Raw genomic sequence first — 6,000 nt, forward strand, 5'->3', positions numbered from 1 at the left:
TTCTCATCTTACATTATACTTTTTCTCTTGTTATTTCTCTCACTCTGTGTTCCTATCAACCCCCCGTCTCCCCCCCCACCCTTCCTTACAACATGATGGTCAGTCCATTGCCAGGCAATCTGGTCTGCGATGTTGCTCACACCTCCACCGAGCCAAAAAGGAAAAAAAAAAAAAATCTTTGACAAGATATGATGACTTGCCCAGGTGGTGTGTTTCACTGGTCTCTTGGTCTTACAGGGTGAGGGCAGCCAACCAAGGTATGTGTGTGTGCGTACATCTGCCTACAGTATATGATGGTGTGTTTACCCCGGGCCCTGTGCTGTGGTGCTGTGATGCCGAGTGTCACCCTGCTCCGGCCTGAGCCCTGCAGCCAGAGAAACCAGCTGTGAAACTGACAGGTTTGTCTTCTGCACTCACCTACACTCTTTCTTCCCCCTGCTCACACACACACACACACACACACACGCACTGATACGTACACATGCAACCACAATACACATAATGAGCCACACATACAGACACACACACTTTCATGGCCTGAGGTTTAAGTACACATGCACACACAAGCCCCCCCTCCCCTACTACATCCACACATATCCGCAGACCATCACACAAGCTGCAGGCAGTCTCTCTCATGCCAGCTACAAACACAGTGCAAAAGGAATATGCTTACAGAGCTCCGGTATACAGTGGCTACTCATAACGTGAACACATTTTTACAATTTGTTGAAAAAGATTTTGAATGTCCAAGAGAAGAATGTTTCCCATCATTATTCCTGATCTTTTCAGCACAGGACCACGCTATATTTTAATTCTTGTTTAGCTTATTAAGCTGTTAATAAGATGTTAAAGGTATTTAATGTCATCAGAAAACATCAGATGCAGTATAAATTAGAAGTCAGTGCATCTTATTTAAGAAGATAGTTCAGCTTATAGTTCAATTTAGAGTTTTAAATGCCTTTTTAATCTGTTTTAGGCCTTATACAGAGAGAATGGTAACATATTACAAAGTAATGATCAGATATCTCATCTGATCTGATGTATTTATATATTCCAGGGAATATAAATCAGACTGCTGTTGGGTTGTTTAAATAATATATCTGTATTAAAAACAATTCAAACACATTTAAATGAATGGAAAATCAATACAATTGTGTTGGTTTATTCATTAAAAAATATATTATTGCAAAATGAACTCCATATACACGGTTGCCTATAAAGTTGGAATAATTTTGTTCTCAATCCAGTGGTTAATGTGGTTTAATTTTCATTGTAATATGTTTGGAAGAGACTGATTAATAAAGTTTTAAGAAGATATACACTTTAACTGTCAATAATAAATCAAACTGTCACAATAATTGCATGGAAAGAGGTAAAACAAATATTTTATTACAACTTCATGAACAACAGTGTGTTTTTTTATTTTACATTTTACGTTTTTTAATAATTTAGAAAAATAGAACATCTTTGTCTTGTGATTATATGGTGAATATATTGTTCATGCAAATTACCAAAGAACATTAAATACAAAGAGGAATGGTTGTTTTAGATTACATATTACAATATAGAGTATATATTTAGCATTTCACTGTAGTTGTATGATCATTATTAAGTCCAATGCATTATAAACTGTTGATTTTATTTCCCTAACAGATGAGGTAACATTTATTTAGAAATTTAACCTAATAAACCCTCCGCCTTATAAATGTTGACAGGAATTTGCATGATCAGATATGACTTAATTGTCCCATGTGAATGCATGAATCTTTTAGTGTTCACATTCAGGTTTGCATGGAGGTATGTGGCACATACATGCACGTCTGGATTCTGTATCATGTAGGTCAATAAGGACATGCAACATTGCCACAAGCACCTGAACTTGTGGTCCATCCAGGAAAAGCTGATGAGATACCCTCAGGAGACGTTGCCTTCCATGGCACCTTCCCCCACACCTAATGCACACCTCACGTGCACACAAACCCACACACACACACACACACACATGGACTTTGACACACAGTAGTGAAAGATGCCATGTGTATCCAGGTGTCTGGCTGTGCTGTAGCACCCTTCAGATGTCACAACGACAGAAATCAGTGTTCTGACCAGAAAGTCTGCAGGCAGCATGTGTGTGTTACCGTGCTTCCTTTGTGCACACGAGTGTGTGTGTGTTAGTGCATCTGTGCACGCATATGCACGTATGCCTGTGTGTGTACTTGTGGTTGCTTATTCCTAGAGGGTGGGGGGTGAGAAAAACAAGTGAGAAAACAGCAAAACAAGTTAAGACACAATGAAGAAAGCAACACTGGCACCTGCTTCCCTGGTGTGGAGGGCGAGGAATCCACCTCAGAAACTACACTGCCTGCTCCTTTGATGTACTCTGCCACTAATGATGCCACTGATAATTTCATCTCTAGATAGTTCAGTCCAACAGCATGCACTGTATCACCTTTAGCTCTCCTTCTAACCCTCCACAAACATGCTCACTTCCAAACACACATGCACACTTTTTTTTGGGTTCAGTTATGTGGCCAGATGTCCAAGTTGACATAGCGCTTAAGGCGTTTGACTGGATGAAACAGTGCATTGGCTGCGGGTAAAGAGGGATTAAAACAGGGCCTGAGGCACTTGTGTTATATTGAAAACATCCTGGGCTGCTTTGTATGGAGATTTGCATACATTGGGGTCTGTGCGGCGATGGCCCATCTGCTGAAGTGCATTGTCCCCAAACAACAAAGTGTGTTTAAATATTTCACATCTCCATCTATTGGGACAGAGGTACGTAGAAATGAGTGGAGAGTGAGTGAGAGAAATAGAGGGCGATAGAAGGGGGTGAAAAAAAAAAAAGACAAAAAAGGAACGAGGAGATTGGCACAGCTTTGAATTTGAACTGCTCCCAAATGTGCCTCAGTCAGAGCCACAGTAAATAACACTATTGCCGGCCAGGATCCGGGAAAATGAGGAGAATCTAAATATAATATGTTGTAAATCTGAATTCTGGTGGAAAACATAGTTGTCTGAATACAGAAATGAAGATGTGAAATGTATGTTTTGTCCATCATGCAGAGCTATGATTGTACTTGAAATAATCAGTTAAATATAAAACAGATTTTAATAGCACACTTTAAACTTTTTGACGGTTGAAACTTTCTGTATCGTGGCACTTGATTTTCAGCTGATAATTATAGCTATTTTATCATGCTTGCAGTGTCAAATTAACTATGAAAGACACTGACTATGTTGATAGAAAAAAACCTGGCAAATATCCAGAGTGGACAGTTTGTTACAGACTGGTCCAGTATTAAGTTATCATCCCTCTGGCCCAAACCCTCTTTATTGTATTAATGCCATAACTCTGGATTTCTGTGACATTTAATGGCACTGTAAAATTAGATAATTACTGTAATATATCTGTGTACTCATGCCCGTTTCCGAGGTCAGAAACATAAAAATTAATAAGGAACAAGTGGGAGAAAGGGGACAGAGAAGAGAGATTAAATGAGAGAGTGTGTGTGTGCAAGAGAGTTTGAAGTGACAAAGATGGCAAAAGTTAGTTTTATTAATGCAAAGAGAGCACAGTCCGAAGTTACTTTGACATCCAATGTTTATGTATCCTCTCTCGATACCCCTGCATTTTTATTTTCCTCTCCTCTCCCTGTGTGTCTTTCATTTCAACCAAAACACACATCAAATGAAAAACATGCTCAGGGCAGTGGATGGTGGATGGAACAGTAAGGTGATTTAACGACGGGACGGTTTGTGTGTAGGCTGGACAGCCTGGTGCAGCCTCCGTCTTCACAACCCGCACACACAAAAACCATGCTCACATTTACACGTACGCACACACAAGACAGACACAGACACACACACTGACACCAAATATCTGAAAAAACAGCCAAGATGGACGTGAGGAACATGTTGCCTGCACGGGGGAGGATTTTGGAAAGAAGAGCGTGGTCAATCTGTTTGTTTCTCTGCCACATCCAAGAAGAGTGATAATTTCATTTTCTTTCATTATTTTCTCCCTTTTATTGTACTCCTAATGTCAGATTTTGAAAGCTGCTGAGGTTTATGTTTAAGAAAAGAGCATATCAGACAATGATTTTTATTTATTTTGCAACAAAATGTCAGTCGTTCGGTTTCTCTAATTCCCACGTTATGAGACATCAAGACAGCAAATACAGACAGAGCCGCTGGTGCCACCTGAACCTCGTACCTCTGCTTGTCTCACTGCATCTCCCTCTGTCTAATCGTGTGTCGTACGCCGCTTCGTTTATGCAAACCCTTTAGTTGTAGAAGGTCACGGCTGGAGAGTCTGTGAAAAAGTATAACAGACACACATTAACCCCCATTTAATCAGGATTACAGAGAACAACCAAGCATTATTTAACACACATCATAGAGCATGACAGCAGTAGGGAAATATGGGACACACACACGCACATGCACATGCACACACACACACACACACGCACACAAACACACACACACACATGCGCGTGCACACATACACACACAAAAACACAAATCCACTACAATCAATCTAATGGTGTGCATTAGTTAACTGCCAAATGTTGGGCTTTTTATGGCAGGATCACCCGTCCCTTGAAAAGATAAATACGGTGCACAGATCCCAGTAATTACAGCAATCCCCTTACAGCACACAGAAACTGTCCTCACTCACCAGCCTCTCTGGAGGACTGTCGTCCTGTAGATTAAGTCATTTAGGACAGTTTTAGGGCAGCGGGGTGACTGACAGTAGAGGAGCTGGATGGAGAGGAGACAAAAGGAAAGACCAGGGTGGTGTTAATGTGTTTTGTCTTTACAGTATTTTGGGGGGGAGGGCGGTGTACTTAGCAAAAAAAAAAATGTAGTTTGTAGATTAGATTTATTTGCCATTGCACAGAAATACAACGAAATTCAATGCACTCACGTACTGGACTCATAAAAAAAGCATAATAAAAAGTAAATGGAAAAGATACATTCTAATCATCTCCGCACTTAGTATATTCATGTCATGTCATTCATTCACTGTACCAACTCAGTGTCATTGTATGCATTAAAACAGTAGTGTAAATATATAAATATATAAAGTGCAGAGCATTGCATTAGATGTGGATGTCTCTGGTTAAAATAATGTAGACACGCCAGATGAAAATGAAAGATGAGGACAAATGCATGTGACACAACTTTGATGTTTGCAGCAAACACATGCAACAGTTATGTCACCAAGTATCATAACCCTCCATCTAATGAATGAATGACTTAAAGGTTCATGGCCTTTGTGCGGATAAAATAAAATAATGTGCAATGGAGAACATTTTGACAGTTTATTATGATCCCACCAAATAAAGCCAACATGTACTGTTTGTGTTGCAGTGAGAATAATATTACTATTTATATGGAGTGTACAGAATATATAAATAAATGCACAAGATAACACAATACAATAAAAAAGGTGTTAATAAGGATGAATATTGTAATTTTGAATTACTGTTGAGCCTGTTAGTAAACCCTTGGATACATTTATTTTTTTTTAATTTTTAGGGCAATAGTTTATGGTCTTTATGTGATAAAAAAAACATTATTTCTGGCATTATGTCCAAAAATAAAGAGACATTATAAACATTTAATAATATAATTTGGTAACACTTTACAATAACCATCATTTATAAATGGTAAACAAGTTTATTAATGTTTAATCAGCATTTATAAACTGTATATAGACCATTTAGAATGGTAAATGCATAATTTATTAATGTTTAACTAACTAAATAATTTATAAATGACAAATGGATAGTATATTAATGTAAGTTTATAGTTACTTTACAATTAAGAAACCAATAAATCATAATTAATAGTTCATTAATAGCTTTAATTGCACTCATTTTAACATTTTTAACACTATATTGAGTATGTTGATGATTTTGAAATGATTCATATACCTTTAAGAAATTGGTTGAAAACATTTAAAGATCAAATATATATAGCACTTTGTAA

This window comes from Centropristis striata, chromosome 5, assembly GCF_030273125.1.
Source record: "Centropristis striata isolate RG_2023a ecotype Rhode Island chromosome 5, C.striata_1.0, whole genome shotgun sequence".
Lineage (NCBI taxonomy): Eukaryota > Metazoa > Chordata > Actinopteri > Perciformes > Serranidae > Centropristis > Centropristis striata.